This window comes from Notamacropus eugenii, chromosome 2 (assembly GCF_028372415.1).
Source record: "Notamacropus eugenii isolate mMacEug1 chromosome 2, mMacEug1.pri_v2, whole genome shotgun sequence".
NCBI classification, from domain to species: Eukaryota; Metazoa; Chordata; class Mammalia; order Diprotodontia; family Macropodidae; genus Notamacropus; species Notamacropus eugenii.
Window position 1 is genome coordinate 224,195,577 of NC_092873.1, and position 23,619 is coordinate 224,219,195.

The following is a 23,619-nucleotide window of genomic DNA, read 5'->3' on the forward strand; positions in this document are numbered from 1 at the left end:
ACACCTACAATAGTAGATATACGTATGTTGAATGCATGTATATTGAATAAGGAGTAATTGGGGGAAACACTTGATCCGCTGAACTGGGACCCATCTCACGGTGCGTGGCATGCACTTGTCCATGGAGTTGGATTTACATATTGTGCTCTTACTGAAAGATACAAATTTCTTGGAGATGTCACAATAAACCCCACAAGTTGAAGTTCCATCATAGAGGACAGGACTGGCCACAGTCATAGGGAATAGACTATAGGTCACAGATTTAAAGCTGAAAATTACCTTAGGGGTCAACTGGTTTAATTAACTTATTTTATAGATATGCCTAGAGAGATTGAGTAACTTACTAAAAGTCACACAAGTAGTAAGTAATAGAACTAGAATATGAACCCAGGTTCTCTAATTCCAAATACAGTGCCTCCTTTCCACTATAATGAGTAGGCTATAAGAAGAATGATTAAAAACTTGTACTGTTCTCTTTAGGACAGTTCTCATTAAGGACAGATCCAGTGCTGTCTCTCCCTTGGACTTACAGGGATATATAAAAGAAAGAAAAGCATTTCATACTCCTATCTTCTCCTAGAAGTCATGGTAACCTGTGGCTTGAACAATCACATGTCTTCACCTAGTGAGCATAACACAATACCCCCATGTCCCTCATCTCTTCTGCTTTGTCTCTCATGGGAAGTGAATATTAATCCTAAAGGATGGATGTTTTTAGACTTGGTCTCTTCCTCATGAGTTCTAGAGTTCCAAGGTTCCTGAGTCAGTGACAGTTTCCCAACAAGAAATTTTGTTTACCACTATAATACTCCTGGTAGAAGAAGATGACCCTCAGGGATGGAGAGGCCATGTCTGGATAGCCAGAAGGTCTGGGCCTTGTGAGTTATTGGGACAATGCAGATCTGAGGTAAATGGGGAGAATTCAAGAGAAAAATATCTAGTAGGAGAGATGCGATTACAGTTGGGAGTTATTGAAATATTAGAAGTAATTTAGTTATCAGGAATAATTTAGTCCTTCATACTCATTTTACAGAGAGAATTTTTTCCCTTTTCTTCTCTCAGTTGCTTTCCTTTCTCTTTTTTCTTCCTTTCTTCCTCTCTTTCTTCCTTAGGATTAGAGACAGATCTAGGGCTTGCCTAAGGTAGAAGGCATCAAAAGGTCATAGATGTAGAGATGGAAAGGACTTAAGGGGCCATCTAATCCAAACCTTGCTTTTGACAGATGAGAAAACTAAGACTTAAATAGTTAAGTGACTTGCCAAAGATCACAAAGTAAATTTCAGAGGTAGGATTCAAATCTAGGTCTTCTGACTACAGAACCATTGCTCTTTCTTTTTCTTTCTCTTTCCTTCTTTCCTTCCTTCCTTCCTTCCTTCCTTCCTTCCTTCCTTCCTTCTTTCTTCTTTCCTTCCTTCTTTCCTGTCTTCCTTTCTTTTCTTTCTTCCTCCTCTTTTCTTTTTTTATTTTCTCTCGTTGTATTTCTCTCTTTCTGTCTTTTTCTCTTTTCCTTTCTTTCTCTGTCTCTCTCTTTCTTTTGTCTCTATTTCAGCCTATTTTCTCCCTCCCTCTTTTTCTCTCTCTTTTTCTTTCTAACTCTTTTTTGTTTCTGGCTGTCTGTTTCTCCTTCCTTTCACTCCCTCTCTATCTCCTTCCCTTTCTCTCTCCTCCCTTCTTCTCTTTGTATGTCTCTTCTCTTTCTCTCTCTGCCTTGGTATCTCTATCTCTGTCTCTGTTTATCTCTCTTGGATCTGTGGCTTCTTCAGGAGAGGGAGCTTCTGCTTTGAAAGTTCTTTTCACCAATTTTTGTTCAGTTGTGTCTGACTCCTGGTGGCCCCATTTAGAGTTTTCTTGACACAGATACTGGAGTGGTTTGCCATTTCTTTCTCTAGCTCATTTTATAGATGAGGAATGGGTACATTTAGGGTTAGGGCTAGAGTTAAAGGACTTACCCAAGGTCACACAGCTAGTACATGTCTGAAGTCATATCTGAACCCAGGAAGATGAGTCTTTCTGACTGTAGACCCTGTACTCTATCCATTGTGCCATCTACCTGTCTCCAATCACCAATACACATTGGCAATTCACCCATAATTTACAGTTTTAGATAGTTCTTTTGGACTCTAAATGACTTGCCCATGGGCACACACAAGTTTCATAGACAGGACTTAAACCTAGTTCCTCCTTATTCAAACAGTGGTTCTCTATCCACCACAACACACTTCCTTTTTCCTTTTATTTCTCAAAACAATGGGTCCTAATAAAGCAACAAATTGCATATGTGTTTTGTTTTGCTTTGTTCTTGCTATCATGTGTACTTAAACCTTCAATGGTTCCCATTGTCTACCAAATACAGCCCAAATTTCTTAGCCTGGCATTCAAGACCTTCTCAATTCAATGCTAACCTTCCTTTCCAATCTTAACTTGCTCTTGTAGTTTTCATGAGCATTAAGTCCCAACAAAGCCAGATAATTCTCTGTTCTGGTGCTATTTCCTTAAACAAGGATAATGTGCTTTGGAAATTCCTCCCCCCTGTACCCTACTGTCCCCTGGAGGTTTTGAGCTTTTAGTGCGATAAGATATGTGAGTTATTACATAGGACAAAGCCATGTGCTGCAGGCAAGTTGAGTTTTCTAGAATGAAATATATGTACACACTTCAAAGATCTGAAATTCCTTTGGTGTAACACATATAGCAAGCCCCCACAATGGTCTTTTTCAAGAGTTGCCATGACCAATAAGAAGAAGAAGAATCACTGAAGTCAACCTAGTGATGAGCTCCTCCGAGATTAGTTAGGTTGGGCTTAAACCGTAGAAAATACCATCCACCACCAGTTCAGTGAGGCTGGTAAGAGTTGATGTTCTGCTGGTCTAATTCTTTGAGAGCTCTGGTTATCTCCACCTTACAGTGGGGTACTGGAGGACTTCAGGGAAGGATGTACTTGAAGAAAATATCCTATTAAAAAGTCCCATTTGTTTGCATATCCCTTAGTGTAGTCCCTGTCCTCTACAGTACTGCTTCTTTTCTTTCCCAACTCCATACTTTTACTCATCCTATTCCTCTTTCCCATCCTTCAAGGCCCACTAGTGTGCCATCTTCTTTCTCTCTCTTTCTCTCTCTCTCCCTCTCTCTCTCTCATCAGAATTTCTCTTTTTTTCTCTCTATCTCTTTAGCTGTACCTACTTCTGTCTCTGTCTTTCTCCATCTCTGTCTCTATTTCTGCCATTCTCTATTTCTTTCTCTCTTTTCCTACCCCTTTCCCTCCTTCTTTCACTCCAGTATTTCAGAGCATTTTCTTTGTGTCTCTTTAATACATTAATCACAATCAAGTTTCCATTAGAGTAACTGTGTCTCTGTCATCTTCTTCAATGGATCATAAGCTACAAGGCAAGGTTAAGCATCTTACTAAGTTTTGTATCCCCAGCACCTTGCACATAGAAATTACTAACACATTTATTGAATTAAATTTTACACTCCTTAATTTTAAAACCAGATATGTTTAATGTAAGTCCCTGAAGGGTAAGAACTATTCAATTTTTATCCTTGCATTACCATCACCTAGCTCAATGTCTGTAGTTAATTGATTGATTGCCTGAACAATTTTTTAAAAAATTTCTTTCTCTGTTAAAAAAAAAGCAATATTTTGCCTGTATGTCCTCCTCAATAAATCTTTAGGTTTGTTTGTATCTGAGTCAATTCTTTTTCTAAGGGATTGAAGAAGCCGGAACAACTAACTAGCTGCCAATTCATGACAGCTAGGGCTCCTGAATTATTTGCTTTCATGGGTAATGGTGCAGACATCAGCTTTATGGGACAGTTTGTCCAGAATTCAGAAAAATTGCTTAGCAATTAGCTGCTATTTTTCTCATACTCACTTTCAAGTCTTGTGCTCATGGTTCTTGGTTCCTTTAAAAAAAAAAAAACATGTCATATGACTGTCTATATGTTAGTTGTTTGGGTTTTTCTCCCTACTTTGCTAATTCTACTAACAACTTGAATACTCCCTTTTCACCAAGTGCATTTTCAAATGCACTTCTATAATAGGAGGACAGAGAACAAAATTAGAACTGGGAGAGACTTCTGAAACCTCGTTCATTTAACAACTTTATTTTATAGATGAGGAAAATGAGTCCCAAAGAGGCATCAGTTGGATAGTAAGTGACTTGCACAAGGTCACTCAGATAGTATTGTACCCAGGATGCAATTCTAGAAGAGACAGTATGGTACCTTGAAAAGAGGTCTGGAGTCCGGATTCTGGGTTCAAATCCTACCTCTTGTATTTGCTACTTGTGTGACCTTGGGCAAGTCACTTAAGTTCTTTGGGCCTTAGTTTCCTCATCTTTAAAATGAAAGAGGTTAAACTAAATTTCCTCTGAGGTCTTATATAGCTTTAGGTTTGTGGTTCTATGACGGCAAATGCACTTTCCATTATATCAATCTAATTGACAATAAATGAGTTTATTTGGGAAATAGTTTGCGCTCTGAGGTATGTCTTCCATATTCCAGGCAAATTCAGTTCCATTTCTATACCAGATCAGTCATATTATGTCCTGGTCACTGATATTTCTTTTCCTCTTAGGAAGAGTTTCCAGCCTTACCTCACTAAGTACTGCAGACATCACTTGTGCGTGTCTGAGCAGATCAGTCCTGCCTTACTGATTGGGTGATTTTCATAAATTGCATGATTTGGGGATCTCCAGGAGAGCAGCTAAGTTGATCATCAACAGAGGAGATCCTTAGTTTGGCATTTAAGAAGTTACAGCTATATCTGAATTTTTAGTTTAGCAGGATCTTCATTTCTATTAGCACTAATGAACATCTGCATATTGTTCTTTGTCCCCACTCCATTCCTGGGATCCTGAGTTGTAGGCTACATACGCCAAAGTCCCCATGCTGACCACCAGCCCTTATTTCCTTATATTCATCCACATCAGCCCCATTCATCTGGTGTCTCTATCTCACTCTTTCCTACCATCCCATCGTGTTCTCTGAAACCCCTGTTATTCCCCACAAGAAATTACTTCATACATAATTTGAATTTGTTTCTGGTGTTCTACCTGGCACGGGATCAAATGAGAAAATATTTGTAGAAAGCACTTAATGTAGTCCCTGGGACAGAGTAGGTGCTATATAAATGCATATTCTCTTCTCCCTTCTCCAACACTGCCCCCACTACCACCATCATAGAATATAAGCTTCTTGAGGGTGAGGCTAATTTCTTTCTGACTTTGTATCTCCAGGGCCTAGTACAGTGCCTGGAATACAGCAGGCATTTAAGAAATTCTTATCAAATACTGAATATTATCCTAATGTCTACTTTATTTTAATTTCAAACACATTACCTATGCAGAGGTGGGGCTTGGTAGAGAGATTAGACAGGGCTGGAACCAGTGCTTTGCCTAGAATGATGACTATATACCATGCAGGAATAGAAGTAATTCATTCGTTACCTCTGGGGCATCACAACGCACCACACAATATTCCTAAATAGGCTGAACACATGGGGTGTCTGTTCTTCCAGGCACTATAAATATGAACCCATTCCCCTCTTCCATCTCTGAAGTTGTTAGGTGTGTCTGTCACCCTTTTACGAATGAGGAAATTGAAGATAAATAACTTACCCCGGACCCATAAATAGACCTGAAATGTCCGAGGTGAAGAATACTCATTTGGAATGACTGAATAAACACATATTGCTCCAAAGCAGGACCAATTAAATAACTATAAATGATAACTTTTGAGTCAGTGAAACACTACTTACTATGGTACCCTGAGAATTTCCTTGGAAACCTTCCATTCAAGTACAAACCAGTCCTAACCCAAGCTTTTGAGATCTGAACGAGCTCGTAAGAGACCCATAACCAGGCCTCTGTTGTCCCTGGAAACATTCATTATCACAGTGAAAGTCTTGTAAGATCTCCAAAGATAAAGTCTAAAGGAAATAGAGAGGGGAGAGCGGTAAATTAAAAGAAAATTCGAAATGGAAATCTAATTAGAACTCTTATTTCCTAATATACTCTTCAGTTCTAATATTAGGTCTTCCAGCTTCTCAGTGAAAGGGGAAACACACATCTGACAGCTTAGAATAGAGGGGGAAATTTACAGAGTTTCAAGTTCCTATTTGAATGGTACTCATGAAAGCTTACGGCTTACTTTTATCCAAGTTTGACTGAAAGGACTTATTTTTTTGGGATTTTGCAATCTTTAGGTGATGGTTGTGTGCACTAAATACCAAACAGCAAAGGCAAAGAGCAAGGATTACCCTTACCTCATTCTTTGAGGGAGCCACAGGAAGATTCCAAATCTGTAGAGACAAAAATAGATGTCGCTTAACATTTAAGGAACTGAGCCCCTGGGTCCAATAAACACGTAATCATTATTGTGAGTGGAGGGAAGAAGAATATTGATGGAGAAGGGGAAAGCTTGATGACAGAGTTATCCAGCCTTTTGAAATTTCCTTCCAGGAGTAAATATCTGAAAAAAAATGATTTTCCTTTATTTTGAGCTAAAAGTACCTACCTGGGAATAATATTCAGGGTGATTAACCAGCCAATTGCATTTTTAAATAAAATGTTGAGCGCTAACAAAACAGAAGCCCTCTGTTAAAAATCTACTGCAGTCCCTCTTCAGGAAGTAGAAATGAATTTGGGTTCTTAACAGTCTGTAAGGGAGGCAGGGATTTAAAGGCAGGGATGGCTTCTTTCTGTTAATCTTTGTTTACATGCCTAGCATTTAGCATAGTGCCTGTAAACAGTAAAAGCTCAGATACGCTATTGCTCTGCTCTAGATATTCATTCTATCTGCCTCCCATGCCTGGAATGCTCTCCCTCCTCATCTACCTCTTCTGGCTTCCCTGACTTCCTTCAAGTCCCATCTAAAATTCCATCTTTTATTCCAGGAAGACTTTCCCAACCCCTCTTAATTCTAGTACTTTCTCTTTATTATTTCTCAGAAGGTCTTCCCATTCCAGACTGATCCTTTTGTGAAAGCAAGTTAGGCCATCTTTTGCTTCAGTTCTTACCTAGCCTTTAAATACTGAATGGGTGTTGCCTCAGACAAACTGAGAACTGGAAAAGACCTTAGTTTAGAGAGGCCAAGATTCTCTCTGTGTCCAGGGCCACCAGTTGTCCTGACCTACGTCTTGCCACTGGACTTCAATGATTCTGGAGGAGAGAGTGACTTGCACTGCTCTGCCTCACTTAAATCCAGTTTATTTGAAAGTCAGGACATCACCCTCCTAATGTCACAGGTCCTCTTCAAGAATGAAGAACAAGGGGCAAATAGGTGGAAGAGTGATAGAGCACTGGCCCTAGAGTCAGGAGGACCTGAGTTCAAATGTGACTTCAAACACTTGCTAGCTGTGTGACCTTGGGCAAGTAACTTAACCCCTGTTGCCTCATCAAAAAAAAAAAAGAAGGAATATCTGTATATATTATCCTGTATATATTCCTTGTTTGTATACATTTAATTGCTTGTTTTTTACCTCCATTAGATTGTGAGTTTCTTGAAGGCAGAGGCCACCATTTACTGCTTTCTGTATTACTAACACAGTGTCTGGCACGTAGCAGGGGCTTAATAAATGTTTGTTAACTGACTGATGGATTAATTGAAGGCTAAAAAGTATCCGGTATAGATAAGCAGCTCACTGTAGTGCATAGAACACTGAACTCGGAGTCACAAAGATCTGCCGCATACTAGTTGTGGGACTTTGGGGAAATCATTTCATTTCTTCTGAGCTCTGCTTTCTCTCATCTGTAAAATGACTATTAAACTTTAATGCCCCTTCCAATTTGACACCTACGATCCTGCATCCTTCAGCAGTAATGTGTACATCTGTCCTGTTACCAGAAGGCAAGCTGCTAGTAGTGAAACTTTTCACGACAGGAACTCACTAAGTCTGCCGACTACAGGGTTGGCATGTGCATTGGTACAGCAAGCGCCTACATCAATGAATTAACAAATCTTCAACGTATTCAAGTAAAACAAAAGTACACATGAGGCAGCTGATGTCCTGATTTTGGGGTCAAAAGATCAGAGTTCAAACCTGGTTCTTGGTAACTCTCTGATAATGAACGTCAATCCGTCTCTCTGATTTATCAGATGAGTGATTGGACCAAAATCGGGCATTGGCAAACTACAGCCCAAGAGCCAAATCTGGTCATCACCTGTTTTTGTACATTCCAGCAACTAAGAATGGCTTTTTTAATGTTTTAAAATCAAGTTTTATGAGCTGTACAAAGAGCAGGACGGAGGACAGATTTGGCCCAGGGGCAGTAGTTTGCCAGTTCATGGATTAGATGATCTCCAAGGTTTCTTCTGATATTCTATAATAATGTTCTGCACATGCCTCCAAGGATGTCTTTTCCATTTAATAAAAATAAATTTCAAACAGGAAAGGGGTGGAGGTTTTTGTCAGGATTACTATTTTCCTTCCTATCCTATAACCTCTCTAGTCTGTTGGGTGGGGGGAAGTGGTAAATTCTTGTAAAGCTGAGCCCCACTCAATCCTCCTCCCATTTCTCACTGTTATCTACCATGCCCTTCTCTGCCTCCGTAGCACAAGGCCTAGCATATAGTAGGAGTTTAATGAATATTTATTAATTGATTCATTGATTGATTCCCATAACACATACATGGACACAAGCATACACAACTTATTCTCAACCTTCTCCCTTTGGAAACCTAACAGTCATTCCTAGGAGAGAAATTTCAAATTCTGCGAACAAGACACATGATCTTAGAATCAGATGTTCCCTATTGCTTTTGAGTTGAATTTTTTCACTGTTCATCTTTGATCACATAGCTTAACTTCTCAAAAAACATCAATAGCTTATTACCTATCAAATAAAGTCACCTTCATTGAAGATACTAAATTAACCTTAGCACTGGAAGGGGAATTAAAAATAATTTAAATCAGCCAGTACCAGATATTTTAATAATTACTGCCTTATAATTTAAGATCTGGTACTGCTAAACTCTTTCCTTTATATTTTTTTCATTATTTTCTTTGATTTTTTTTGACTTTTTGTTTTTCAAAATGAATTGTTATTATTTTTTCTAATTTAGTAAAAAAAAATAGTAATTTAATTGGGATGGCATTGAATATATAAACTGGTTTAGGTAAAATTGTCATTTTTATTATATTGGCCCTGCCTACCCATGTAGAGTTACTATTTCTCTAAATATTTAATTCTGATTCTATATGTATGAAAAGGGTTTTTTTAATATTTTATTTATACAGTTTCTGGGTTTGTTTTGTCAGGTGTACTCCCAGGTATTTTGTACAGACTAGAGTTATTTTAAATCGAATATTTTTCTTGTACTCTCTCTTCTTGCAGAGTTTTGTGACATATAGTAATGCTGGTTATCTACATACTTTATATTCTGCTACTATGCTAAAATTATTGTTTCAACTAATTTTTGGTTGACTCTTTGAAATTTTTCCAAGTATATTGTCATATCATCTGCAAGAAGAGATAGTTTTATTATCTCCTTTCCCTATTCTGACTCCTTTATTTCTTTTTCTTCTCTTATTGCAATTGCTAGAATTCCAACATAATACTGAATAATATTGGTGACCTATATACCTATTTGCACCTAATGGTAGTGATCTCTAGAGTGAGGGATGGAGAGAAGAAAAAACGAAATTTACATGATAATTTTGCTGTATATTTGAAAGAATAGCAAGTTGTGCATAGTTGATTTATAGTTTTATATGAAATCATCTTTTTTATTGTATTATGTTATGAAAATGTTTGTTTTGTTCCATAAATTAAAATTAAATTTAAAAAAAAAGAGAGGTCAAGGAGGATGAAGATTGAATAAAGCCATTAAATTTACCCATAAAGAAGTCTGATCTCAGAAAGAGTAGTTTTAACCAAATGGTAGTGATGCCTTCCCTCCTTAACTCTTTTGTATTTAACTCCATGTATTTATTTTGTATATATTATACCGAGACACACACAGTGTGTCTCTGATAGAAAACTCCTTTAACAAAAAAGGAAAATAAAAAGAAATTATTTAAGGCGACCACCTCTTTGCATTGATAGAGCAACTGAGCACTCCGTCTCCTCCACCTCCAAAAAAAAAAATACTGAGCTATTTGACCAAGATCACATAGCAAATTAATTAATGGCAGAGACCAACTAGAACCTCAAGTCTATTGGCCTTAATTCCAAAGGATTTTTTTCCTACTTATTGTGCTCTACATACTCCTTTTGTCTGTGATTCAAGGGTCTAAATGATTAAATACACCCTATTTTTTCAACTTTATCTTGTAATAATAATAGCTCATATTTATATAGTGTTTTATAATTTACAAAGCATTTTTTCACAACAATCCTGTGAGGAAGGTTGTAGAAGGGTTATTATCCTTAATAAACAAATGAGGAAACTGAGAGATTAAATGACTTCCTCACAGTCACAGAACTTTGGAGTGGCAGAGACAGATAAGTTTCCTTATCCCAAGTCCATTATTTCCATTCTACCATGCCTCTCATTATCAAATGAGATATTTGTAACACACTAGCACGGTACCTGGCACATAGTTTGTGCTTAATAAATACTTATTTCCTTCTTTTCCCCACTCTCCTTTCTCCATGACATACTGCTCCCATTCACATACTCTGTAGTACAGTTACTCTGCATTGCTAGCCATTCGTTGTATAACTCCAACAGCTTTTTACTTTTATATGTTTTCTTTGTCTATGCTTAAAACACTTTTAGTCAATGTCTAAAATGTTGAGTCATTTTTAGTCCTGTCCAACTCTTCGTGTTCCCTTTTGGGGTTTTCTTGGCAAAGATACTGTAGTGGTTTGCCATTTCCTTCTCCAGATCATTTAACAGGTGAGAAAACTAAGGCAAGCAAGGTTTAAGGGACTTGCCATGGGTCACAAGACTAGTAAGTATCTGAGAGTGGATTTGAATTCAGGTCTTCCGGACTCTTGAGTTCAAGTAAAAGATTTCAGGCATATATACACACACATACACACATACACACACATACACATGCACACACACACACATATATATTATATATATATACATACGTACATACAGGTATATATATACACACACATATATAAAATCTATCCTTTGGTAGATTTGATTCTAAGCACCTTCCATTTTTTAACAATTTCAATCACAAAGGTCATTCTTATGTTGAGGTGAAGTCTACTCAATTGTAACTTTCCCTTATTGGTTAAATTCTCCCTCTGGAGTCATGCAGAAAAAGTCTAGTCCCTCTTCCATATTATAGTCCTTCAAATAAATAATTGGAGACAGCTGTCATATCTTTCCTAATTCTTTTCTCCCTACTGAAATTCTCAATGTCTTCAAATATTCCACTTAGGAAGTGTTTTTAAATTGTCTCTCCAATAACCCCCAACTTATCACTGTCCCCTCCTCTGAACATGCTCCAAAATGGGGAGTACTTGAGAGTTCAGTGTTGAGGACCCCCCCCCCCACCTGAGTTCACGGGTGTGGGAAACCCTCTCCACCAATATAAATCTTCAAGCAATCTGTGTTTTATAGTCTTATAGAACTGCCTAGGAGCACTGAGAGGTTATGTGCTGTGCCTAGGGTCACAAAGTCAGTCTATGTTAGAAGCAGGACTTGAACCCAAGTCTTCCTAATTCCAAGGTCAGCTCTCTATCCACTATCTCTTCATAGTTAGTCAATAAAAGGTGGTACCCAGAAATGACCAAATACTCCCAGTAGGGTCTGACCAAAGCACTGGTCAATAAAGTTAACCCCTCCCCCCATTATGAACACTCCTTACTTTGGTGCTCTGATAGATCCATAATCTCATCAATGCAGACAATCTCTCCACCAATATACATGGCACTCCATCTCTGCTTACTCATCCTATAAAATCTTTGTCCATATCCTTCCATAATACCTTCATATGGAATTCACCCAATGACTGGAAGTCTTCCTTCTGTTCTTCTAATATTTCATAGATACTAACAATACTTGGTCTAGCTTTGTGGTAGCTCTCATTCTTGAGATATTACTGGCTCACCCACTTTTTTGAATTATCAATGTCCTTAATGATAACTTTTACATCATTTCTTACACACACATCATTGTTGCTAATATGATAGTCTACCTACACCCACCATATATCTTTCCATTACCCTTTGGGCAATGGAAATTCTGGACTCTATGCCTTTATGAATGCACCCTAAGATCACATTATCTTTTTTGATATCCACGTCATACTATTGACTCATATTGTGCTTGCAGCCAACTAATAACCACCAGGTCTTTTTCACATTAACTACTGTCTAGCCTCATATCCCCTGTCAAATATTTTTGCAGTTCAAACTCCTTAGCTTGGCACAAAGCACACAATCTTTCTCAGATTTCCTTTCTAACCTTATCTCCCACAATTCCCTTAGTCAAACTTTCAGTCCATTTAGATTTTTCTATTCATCATCCCCTGAAGAGTTCTTTCACCCAGACATTAGAAACTTAGAGATAGAAAATCTGTCATACATCTTTTCATCTAATAAAGCCCTGCAATCTAAACATGAAATGCTTAATATACAATTGTTAACTGGGAGTCTCTATAGCTATTCTCTGTATCCACCACAATCCATACACATGGTATTGACAGCAGACATGATGCCATGCCAAATACTAGATTTAGAGTATCAATATTTGGGCTTAAGCTCTAGCTCTATTATGTACTTACTTCCAAAGCTGCTGTGAGGAAAATACCACTCTATAGGGAAGAAGCTTTTGTTATAGTTTGGTTTTATAAGGTGATATGAAGATAAAGAAGTTTTCATTTAAGCACTTCTTACTAATCAGTCAAAAAGTATGTATCAAGAAGCTACTATGCATCAAGGGCAGCAAGGGCAGTGGTTAGAGTACGGGGGCTGATGTCAGGAAGATTCATCTTTGTGAGTTCAAATCCAGACTCAGATACTTACTAACTGTGTGACCTTGGGCAAGTCACTTAACCTTATCACTGCCAAGAAAATCCCAAATGAGGTCACAAAGAGTCAGACACAACTGAAATAACTGAACAACTATGCATCAAGCACATTGATACATGCTAGAAGTTTACAAACAGTGAAATAACTATTGCTTTAAGAGTTCTATTGCATGGATTCAACAGATGAATGCATCTAGGATTTAAACAAAATAAAAATAAGATGGGGGTGGCGCATTAGGAAAAGCTTCTTGTAGGGAGGCAGTTTGTGAGCTGAGCCTTGAAGGGAGCTGAAGGTTCAATAAAGCTGGGGTAAGAAGGAGGACCTTCCATACGTGGGAGATAATCTGTGTAAAGACAAGGAGGTGAGAGATAGGTCATGTAGGGCAACAGTAAGTAGGCAGAATACATAAAAAGATGAAATGTCTAATCAGTTTGGTAATAATGAGACTAGAAATCCCTTCTGACTTGAAGATTCTCTAATTCTGCTTATAAACTGACATTTGAAATGTTTGGAAAGATGTCAGAATTCAACCAACAGAGAGAGGGGAAAAGAGAAGGCATTTCAGCAGAGGGGAACAGCACAACAGAAAAGACACATCTGGGAAAACATTTCAGAGATAATTTGATTTGCCTAGAATCTAGGATAATTGTAGGGGAATTTTATGAGGTTAAGACTTTGAACATAGATGGTGACCATGTGGTAGGACTGTAACACCAACACAATATTCATAGCACCTACTGTGGCTATGAATATGCTGGTGTAATTCTGAATGGCAAAATATAATAGACTCTCCACACAGAAGACAGACCCAAAACATTTATTTAAACACCAGAAAGCCAAATCCCAACATCAGAAAGCTAAATCCATCATAGCAACAAAAAAATCTACACACAGTAATAAAGCAGGGGGCATCACCATCCCCAAGCCTTCCCCCTGCTAGGGCCTTCCCAAAAACAAACACTACAGCTCACTGCCTGCCTCCTCTCTCTCTCTCCCTCAGTTCTAACTGCTATGACCAACTTCCTCTCAGCTCTGCTCCACCCCTTCCTGCCCCTTCCATTAGGCAAGTTCCTTGCACCACAGACTTATATGACTCAGGCTTCTATGTGACTGAAGCAAGTCATATGGGCCTGTTAATGGATGAGAAAGCTCTGCCCATTATGCAAAAATACATTAAAAATACAAGGACCCTTTCAGCCAGGACTACAATTTATTTTACAGCAATTGATGTGAGGATCCCATAATGTTTTCTATGATGTATATAAGGATATATGTTTGATTATAATTCTGTACCTACAAATTCTATCATTCTTCACTCTGGGAGATGAAAATGAGTTGGTATAGCTTGCTATAATATAAATATATATATATGTGTGTGTGTGTGTGTGTATGTATACATATATATGTGCATATATATAGTCTTATTTAGTAATTTTTCAGTCATGTCTGAGTCTTTGTGACCCCATTTGGGTTTCTCTTGGCAAAGTTCCTGGAGTGGAATGCCATTTCCTTTTCATCTTTTATAGATGAGAAAACTAAGGTAAACTGGGTTAAGTGACTTGTCCAGGATCATATAGCTAGTAAAGTATCTGAGGTCAGATTTGAACTTCAGGGAGGATACTCTACCCACTGTGTCACTTAACTGCCTCCATATACATGCATATACATATTTATGTACAGCTACGTTAATAATTAAAGGTCTTTCTCCCCTGTTAGGATCTTTGTTGTTACTGAACAATAACTTATTGAAAGTTATCTTCCCTCTCCCCTCCCCCACCCACCCAAGACTCCAAGTTAGTATTCATTTGTAGAATATGAAGGGGAAAAAGGCATAAGCATTTCTTCTCAAAGCCATTGATACTCTGAGAGAATAACCAAGGTCATCTTCCTGGCACTGACCAAACAACTTTAAATGATTAATTCCCATGCCCATCTTACTTGTCTACTATTCTGTCTACTTATGTAGTTTTAAATGCTTGCTTCTGTCTTTCTTTTGTTTTAACCCCTGAAACAAGCTGAGAAAGTCTCCCCCTGAATTCCCAATTAAAACTTCATATGTAAGAGTCCATCTGGGCCCAAACAACCCCAAAGTGCCTGAAGTGATAGACAGACAACTTTGATTTGTTTGGGAAATATTCTATCTAGTCCTATACTTTCATCCCCCTCAACCAATTACTGCATTCAAAGTTCTCAAAGCAAACTTCTGGATGCAGAGCACTTAGTGTTTACAAGAACTTAGTATTTATAAGTGGGGAACATCTCCAGCAAACTTCAGAGATGGGATTTTTCTCATACGAAAGGGAAAATTGGGAAGCTACCTTGGAAGTACTCCCGTACCATCACATCATCCCTATCTGGATATAGATTTAGAGGAGAGCTGCATCACCTTCCTCTCATCCCCACCCAGCTATAAAAACTATCCCTTAATACATCTCTTTTGGGTGAATAACTCTTATGATGGGCTTCTTTCTTCATCCCTTTTCAGTGCCAACATTGGATTACCACATAATTTTTTATTTAGAAAGGCATCTGCCAACAATATAAGAATTTAAATGGATGAGAAAAATTGATCATTTCCTCATTTTAAAACTCCTCAAACCTACAGCGAACTCTCATTCTAATTGTTGCAATAAATGTCCCTAATTTAGATAATATTGTCAAGGTCTTGAAAAATTGACTGTCTCCTCATTTAAAAACTACTCAAATTTACACAGAAAGCTCTCGGTCCAATTTTTTGCAGTAACTTTTAAATTTTATTTATTTGTTTTTAGATTTCTACATTCACTTCTATAAGACATTAAGTTCTAAATTTTCTCCCTCTCCCTCTGCTCTCCCCTCCCCAAAAGAGTATGCGATCAGATGTAGGCTATACATGTAAAATCACATTCAACCTATTTCTGCATTTTTCATGTTGTAAAGCAGAATTAGAACCAGAGGGAAAAACCATGAGAAAGAAGAAACAGACAGAGACAGAGAGACAGAGAGACAGAGAGGAGAGACAGAGAGACAGACAGAGACAAAGACAGAGAGAGAGAATGCTTTGACCTACATTCAGACTGCATAGTTCTTTCTCTGGATGTGGACAGTATTTTCCATCATGAGTCTTTTGGAATTGTCTTAGATCCTCATATTGCTGAGAACTGTTAAGTCTATCAAAGTTGGTCATCACACAATGTTGCTCCCACTGTGTATAATATTCTCCTGGTTCCGCTCATTTCACTCAGCATCAGTTCATGTAAGTTGTTCCAGATTTTTCTGAAGTCTGCTTTTTGCAGTAATTTTTTGCTCTAAAGTACATAATATTGTGGATATTCTTAAATATCATCATGATGGATTTGGACTTAACTTTATAGTCAATGGGGAACCATTAAAACTTCCTGGTTTGGAGAGTGATGGTACTGAATTGATACTTCCTAATCTTCCCCAGATTGACCTGGCCATCATGGGAAGGATGGGTAAAATGGAGAAGAGGAAGACCAGTCTTGTAATGGTTCACATGAGATGCCTGAAGGACTTCTAAGGGTCTGAACTGATAAGGCAGTTGGTATGAAAAAGAGTGGATGTATGCAAGAGATATTCATGGGGCAGAATCAACAAAATTTGGTGACCAAATCAATGTGGGAGGTTATGGAGAGGTAAGCATCCAACATGACTGAGTTTTTGAGCCTGGATGATTAGTAAAGTGATTATGCCATTGATAAAAACTTAGAAAAAAACCTTCACAAGATAGGGGAGTAGATTCTAGTCAGCAGTTTGTCTGAAAAGATATGGGGAATTAATAGATGGCAATCTCAACATTAGTCAACAGTGAGATAAGGCAGCTAACGCAATCTTGATCTACATAAAGAGAACAGGCATTACACCATTGCACTCTGCCCTGATCAGGTCACATTTGAAGTAAGTGTTCAGTTGCCCAAGATGAAAATTTAGTGCTTTTCTCACTCCATCATGACAATTAGAGAGGTGGAGTGTAGAGAGAGAACTGTGTCCAAGTCACAACCTAAGGGAAATCCTTCCTTTAAGGAGAGGAAGGAAGAAGATTGGTTCAAGGAAACTTAGAAGCTATAGTCAAAGAGGTAGAAGGAGAATCAGGAAAGGGTAGTATCACCAAAACCATGCTAGGGAGAAAAGAGCACTGACCTGGGAGTTTGAAGACCTGGATTCTAGTCCTGAATTTACCACATATGACATATGTGTCTTAGACATATCCCTTAACCATGTGAGCATTACTTTACTTTTCTGTAAGTTAAAGGGACTGAACTAACTGATCTCTGAATTGGGTTTGGGGCTAGACATAGTAATCAGAGAAGAATGGAAAAGGTTTGGAGCAGATGTCAAAGACAATCAACTCTGAGACTCTGACTATCAACTGGAGGTGACTGAAAGCATTGTGGGGCACCAATAAAAGTCCAGCTGAATTTGAAGGGCAGTCATTTCTAGTGGATCCAACCACCAGAGTTTGGGTTTTGTTTTTCTTAATTTTTTACTTTTTTTCTAACAATTCACAGCAGTCTAGGAAATGGAGTTAAGAAACTGGACAATAGAGCTTATCCAAATTTGACTATTATTAAGGGAAATGGCTAAAAGGTCAAGGGGACAAGGGATTCCAAGACATCATGTTAAAATGATTACAGTTTAGGCTTAACAGGGAGATGAGAAAAGACATAACCAAGTTTATGGACTGGGAGAATAGGGAAAGGGTAAGGGACTCCATGAGATCTCCATGAAAGTGAAAGACAGAGTCAAAGTGAGAGGCAAGGGTAAGGTAGAAAGACAGATAGCTGTGATCAGTAAAGGAAATTTCAGAGTTTAGGATCTCCAGGCATGTCAAGGAAGGAAAGCAGGAAGGAAGGAAGGAAGGAAGGAAGGAAGGAAGGAAGGAAGGAAGGAAGGAAGGAAGGAAGGGTTCCAACAAAAGAAAGGAAAGGAAACAAAAGGAAACAAAAGGCAAGGGAAGAGAAGGTAAGGGAAGGCAAAGCAAGGCAAGGGAAGGCAAGGCAAGGCAAGGCAGAAATAAACATATAGTAAGTATCTATTATATACCAGGCACTCTGGTGAACTTTACAAATATTATCTCATTTATTTGATCTTTCACACCAACCCTGGGAGGTAAATATTATGATCCCCATTTTGCAGTTGAGGAAACTGAGGCAGAGTTTAAGTGACTTGTCCAAGGTTGCACAGCTGGTAAGTGCCTGAAGCAAAATTTGAACTCAGTCAAAACTCTAGGCCCAGAGCTGTTATCTCACTATCTCACTGTTATTCTTTTATATTTAATGTTCCTAGGAGAGTTGGATAAAATGACTATTTTTTAACATAATTGAATAAAAGTTATTGGGATATAAACCCATCTTCTGCAGACCCACTGAAATTTCTGATGATAGGAGATGGGGAAAGAGAAAGACTAAAATAGATACTGAAATTGTTTAGGAAGGGGGGAAAATATCCTGAAGACCAGGAAGGGACCTACCAAGATGGGGAGATAGGTATAAGTCGATGTCATGACCTTCAATGGAGAAAAGGCTAAAAAATGTGTGGGGTAGAAGTATTATTGCACCAAAGAAGCCATGAATGCAAAGAATTCATCAATTCATGAGAAGACATATGAACTGACATATAGTGAAATAAACGGAACTAATAGGAAAAGACCACTGTCTATGAGGGTTCCTCCTTCTCCTGGCCACCAAGGTTAGTTGAGTTTTTTCTAAAAAGAGAAAAACTTATTTCATTCCAATATGAAACCTAAAGTAACAAGGGATTGTCCTGAACCAAACTCACCCCTCAAAACTGGGATATAATAAAAACAATGATCTAAACCATGGAGTTCATGACCTCTAAGATCTCTTTCAATTTAAAATCAATTATCCTATTCCTGTAATGTTTGTGCAAGAAAAGAGAGAGAAACCAAATGTAGTATCATTATAATGACCACACCCGATTCCAAAAAAAGAGACGTGAAAATGAACCCCTTCTTTTCTTTGTAGACGTGGGCGACTATGGAACATTGCAAAATTGTCTTATTGGGATGACGTTCCCTCCCTTCCACCAGTCTTCGCTCTCCTCTCTCCTTTTTCCTCTGGTTTTCCAAATAGGAACAACTCTGAGTCAGGCTTCCTAGTCACCTCCTCAGCTATCTTCCAACCCATTTTTCCTTTCTTTATTATAAAGCTGTTGCTTAGTCCATTTCTCAGTGTTGCAGGGAAGCAGCGGCCCCTCCGGACCCTGTGTCACACTTGATACAATCTTCTCAACACAGTGGGGGTTTAGCAATTCAAGAATCTCAGTTACCATGAGCCAGAAAAGGAACCAAATTGTTCCCTACTCATAGAATCTATAGCCAGACCACCTTCTTAGAACAAAGATAAGGAGGATGTGGTTTTACTTACTGGCCTTAAGACACACCATAGGGGAAATAGATCCCTTATATTCTTCATCCAGATCAGGAAGGAGTGGAAAGCCCCGAAAGGAGACCAGACAGAGGGAGAGAGAAGGCCATGCCAAGAAAAATCTTCAACAACTCTCCCTCCAAAATTGCAGACTTAATAAAACTCCCCTTTATCTTGCCTGGTTATAGAAGTAGCAGGGTTCATATCTAGCACATGACCTGGGCAGGGCTGAGTATTTCTCAGAGGGGTCAGATTAAGGCTTTGTTGGACAGGCAAGGTCAGAACTAAGCAATCATCAGCTGGGAGCAGAGCATTTGGGAGATACTGGAAGAGAGGAGCAAAAGAGTTTGAAGCAGAAACTTGGACAGAGACTCCCTGCAAGAGCAGAGCCTCAGACCAATGGCATGGGTAGTTCAAAGAAAGTGACATTGGCAAGACCAGGGCCCAGATTGGGACTAGAGAGGCAGAAGAGGACTGTGTGACATATGCTAAAGCCAGCCTCTTACTAGGGGCAGCTTGAAGCTTCTCTCTTACAGTGGACCATACATATATCAAAGATTCCATTCCATTCCATTGGAGGGTGCCCTATTTCTCCAGTGTCAGCAGTTGTAACTTGCTCAATCTAATACTCTTCTGTGTGTGCTTTTGAACTGACATGTCCTCAGGACCCACGGAGGACTTAGACAGGCAGAACAAAGCCTATTGAGTCTCAATTCCCAAGGATACAATTGTCTGCTTTTTTCCTAACCCCCAAACTTCACTCTCTTCTCCACATATGCAATGGGTACCCACACACACGCACGCACACACGCACGCACGCATGCACGTACCAGCTGCACGTTCGTCCAAACCCTGACAACCTGAATTTCAGGACTAGCATGGAATTTCCTGATGTATTTCAAAGGTCAGTAAACACAAATTAACTTGGTGAGACTGGATTCATGGATAAAAACTTCATTTGAAGCAGAGATTTCAAAGTACAAACAATTCTGTTCAATGTGTTGTTGATCATTGTATTCTATATGAAATATACACTGCACAGTCAAGCAGCTCCTAAGAGACCTCAGACACACACATACCTCCTGCTTGCCCTTCACAGCTAGGCTCAGGCTCTCATGGTAACTGGGTTCTTTCTCCCAGACACACGTTCTCGCAACTATGGGCTATGCTTTACTCTTCACCCTCACCCAACTCATACACTCAATTCATTGCCAACTCTTAGCATTTCTACCTTTGTAAGAGCCTTATATATATCCCTTTCTCTCCACTTACAGTCACCATCCTTGTTTAGCCCCACCTCACAATGTATAAATTAGTGCAATAACTTTCTAATTATTTCCCCTTAAGTCTCTCCAGAAGGTGGAGTATCATATGTATGTGTATTTATGTGTGTGTATATATGTATACACACATATACTATGTATGGTGTATATATATATATTAGATATAATCTAAATGCCTACATGTAGATATCTATGAATATAATCTATATATACATGTACGTATATATAGATAGATTCTCTCTATGTGTATATGTATGTATGTGTATACATATACACACATGCACACATACATATATGCAATATATATGTATATATATATCTTGCATCTGCCTAGTTAGTTTCATGTCTATCTACTCATTTAGGATGTGATCTTCTTGAGAGTAAGGACTATTTTTGCCTTTCTTTGTATTCCCACTGTTTTAGTCCAATGCCTGACACACAGTAAGCACTTAGTGTATGTTGACTGTCTAACCACCACAATGAACTTTTCTTAATTTGTATGTATTTTATGTATACTTATCCATGTACTACAGGTGACATGTGCTCTGATAGCTTCTGCTTGTGTTACCTTGGGTAAATCACTTAATCTCTCAGTGCCCTATGAAGCTCTGTAAGTCAAGAAGTTGTAGAAAAAGTACTAATCTTTATTGGTAGAGAGAATTCCCTCATTTGGGAGTTCTTTATACCAGTACAATCACAAGTTCAAATCCTACTCCTATCATTTGATATACCCTCCTGTTTCTCTATTGATGCAATAGAGAAAATGATACTCCTTGAGGGTAGGTCTTGTTTCCTTTGGGGGAGAGGGTATCCCCACATTTAGCACCATGTCTGGCATATAATAAGCTCTTAATAAATGTTTATTGATTGAATGATATTCAGGCAGCCTCATTCATTGAGGAGACAAAAGTTGTCTCTTTAAAATATTCATATTTTATAGGAAGAAATATCTTATAAAAATATTCACATCATCCTACCATTCTATGAGTTTATTAAATTAGTCAGACAACTCGTCCAATTGAACAGGAATTACCATAATCCATCCCCTTTTCCTTATTAATCATAATTGTGTTCTCCCACCAGCTAGCACAGTCTTATACCTAGAGGATGATAAATACTTGTTGAATTGAAGTTAAGAGCACATAACTATGTAAATGAACTAAAAAGGTAACAGTGACAACAAGCAACAACAATTCTAACATTTACGTAGCACCTACTGTGTGCCAGGCACTGTGATAATCACTTTACCAGCATTATCTCATTTGATCGCGTATGCATACGTGTATAAATGAGTGGAGTTGTTGATTTTGGATAAGAGCCAACTATGATTTGATACTACCCCTGTTCCCAAAGATGAAAAACTCTGGTTAGGTGAAGCCCATAAAGGGTAGAGCTGTGACTGGAGATGATTTTCCAGGGCAGTGGTATAGAGAATTAGAAACTTGGCTCTAACATCACTGAATGAGTCATCGTCCAAACCCCCAAGAGAACAAAGGAAAAAGGGGAGGGAAGATGAGGTGCTGTAGGAAATAAAACTGGAAATAGTTCTGGAGTTAGTTGGGTGAAAGACGGAAAGGGTGTAGCAGAACACCTTTTGAGGTCCTTCTAAAGATTCCTGGATCCTTAGGAAGGCTCTTCTGAGTCATACCCTATGGAGCTGCCTGCATGCTCCACCTATGAGTATGATGGATTTTATCACTGGCTTTTGTCAGAACTTAACATTAATTTGTAAATACAAATGAGATAATACTTGTAGAGTGCTTAGCACAGAGCCTCAGACATAGTAAGCACTCTAGATGCTATTATTATTAATGTTATTGTTTATTGTTGATGAACCCTTTGAGGTTCAAAATGTTTATTGATTGATTGATACTCAGGCAGCCTCGTATTATAGCATCATTAAATATTAGAGCTGGAGAAAACAAACAAGCAAAAAAACTTTAGAGATCATTTAGTGCAGCCCCTTCATTTAATAGATGAGGAAACTGAGGCTCAGAGAATAAATCACTTGGCAAAATTCACATGAATAGTAACTGGTAGTCAATACTTGAACCCCATTCTCCTGACTCTCAGGACAGGGATGTTTACACAATACTATGCTCTCTTGTGCTCCTTACAGGGCCAACACTTGACACTTTGTACAATACTAATACATACGTAATACATGTTATACATGGTTGATACTTATTCTTGACCATGATGTAGCCTACTCTGGGTTGCCTCACTTTCCATTCATACTTATAAATTGGATCCCCCAAGGCATAGTCACTTCTTATTCAACATAGTCTTTGAAAACTACAATTCATGAGCCCCCACTGGTGCACTTGCCTGTAACAGTGAGCCAGTAGGCACAACTAGCTCAAAGCAAAAGCATTTACTAAAATGACATATGAAGAAAAGTAACTATAAACCCATAAACCTAGGATATGCTTTTCCACAAATGCACACAGTGTCAGTGGGAGGAGTGGGATTATATGTATGTGCATATATATGTATATTGCAGTTACTGGTAGTGAGGTGTGATGCTAAGGAACATATTGCCTAATGTAGCTTACACTTCTAGTACTGCAGGACATTAATAGTTTTTGTTTTTCATTTTTGTCCTTATGCTGCTCCCCCTGAGTACAATATGTCTTTTTGGCAGGTCACTCAGCTCTGCTACCTGGATCCACTCTTTTCTTCTCTGTAGCTCATCTTCTGACTGCCAGTGTTAATTCTCCTTTACACCTAAAACTATCTTTTTTTTTTCTGCTGTTAAGGACCACTTTCCTCTGAAAAAAGAAAGGCTCAACTGATCATCTCTCTCTCTCTCTTTTTTTTTTTTTTTGGGTGCTTCCCTCTGGGTACATGTAGGTAGGCTCGAATATCAGATGTCATTTCCCATGGGGTAGGGAAAGGAGAGGAAGAGTCCACTCCCCCTGCCCCCCAACACACACACACTATCTTCTGGAAAAGTCAATACACTTCATTTCAAGAGTTGGGGTCTTCCTTTACAGCAGGCTCTACCAT

The 23,619-nt window shown here is 38.5% G+C and overlaps 1 long non-coding RNA gene across 1 annotated transcript in view; it reads right to left on the reverse strand.

Annotated features, from left to right (window-relative positions):
* LOC140526851 (uncharacterized) overlaps window positions 1-23,619 on the reverse strand; it is a 126,062-nt gene that overhangs the window by 89,933 nt on the left and 12,510 nt on the right. Inside the window, exons 2-3 of the long non-coding RNA XR_011974559.1 lie at window positions 6,266-6,301; window positions 3,873-3,903 (exon numbers count right to left, since the gene is read on the reverse strand). This is a non-coding gene — a long non-coding RNA (uncharacterized lncRNA). The remainder of the gene's footprint in view (window positions 1-3,872; window positions 3,904-6,265; window positions 6,302-23,619) is intronic.